The following is an 865-nucleotide window of genomic DNA, read 5'->3' as shown; positions in this document are numbered from 1 at the left end:
ATATATATATATATATATATACTGAATGACATTAGGTCGCTGAACACGGTTTCTTGTTTCTAAACGTATGCCATGTCCATTTACACATTGTATTCTTAGTACCTACATAATAAACGCAATTCGATACCCGATTCAATGCTATTACATGTCTCTTTGGTAACTTTAGCAGAGCAAACTCTTTCGCACATATTAGGACGAAGTCTTGAAGCTGCCAATATTTTTCTTCCTTTCGCTTCTGTCAGTCATAGTTGTTTTACTCAGAGTCTAGTATTTTCCTATGCAATTTGCAATATACACTGATTCGATTTATTTTAGTGTATTTGTAGTTTATTTGATTCTTCACTGGTTTTAGCGTGGTCATACACAGAGAGTGAATACGTACAGCTGGCTGTTTTTAAGTAAAAGGCGCATTTTCATTGTGTTATTATGAAATAATCTCTAGCTCTGTGAAATCAAGAAACACTAAACTATTTTGAAATTATTCATCTATTATAAACATTTGACTTAAAATCCTTGTTAGATTTTTTTGTAATTTTTTGTTCTGCATTTTCTTTGAAATATTCTCTTTGGAAATGCTTCTGTTACCATCATCATCATCATCATCATCATCATCACCATCATTATTATTAATATTATTATAATTATTATTTTATTATTATAATTGTTATTATTGTTGTTGTTGTTGTTGTTGTTGTTGTTGTTGTTGTTAAAAGACTCTTTTCTTTTCTGTCAAGTAATAAAGTTATCCGCTCAAATTTTATTTGACGAATTTAAATTTGCTTCGACATTCACATTTATACATCAAGTGAAGATTACCGCTTGGTATATCAGCTGATATTTTTTTTTGTGTCAATGTTGAAGTAAA

The sequence above is a fragment of the Octopus bimaculoides genome, chromosome 1 (genome assembly GCF_001194135.2).
Source record: "Octopus bimaculoides isolate UCB-OBI-ISO-001 chromosome 1, ASM119413v2, whole genome shotgun sequence".
NCBI lineage: Eukaryota > Metazoa > Mollusca > Cephalopoda > Octopoda > Octopodidae > Octopus > Octopus bimaculoides.
Note: the sequence above shows the minus strand (reverse complement) of the source record.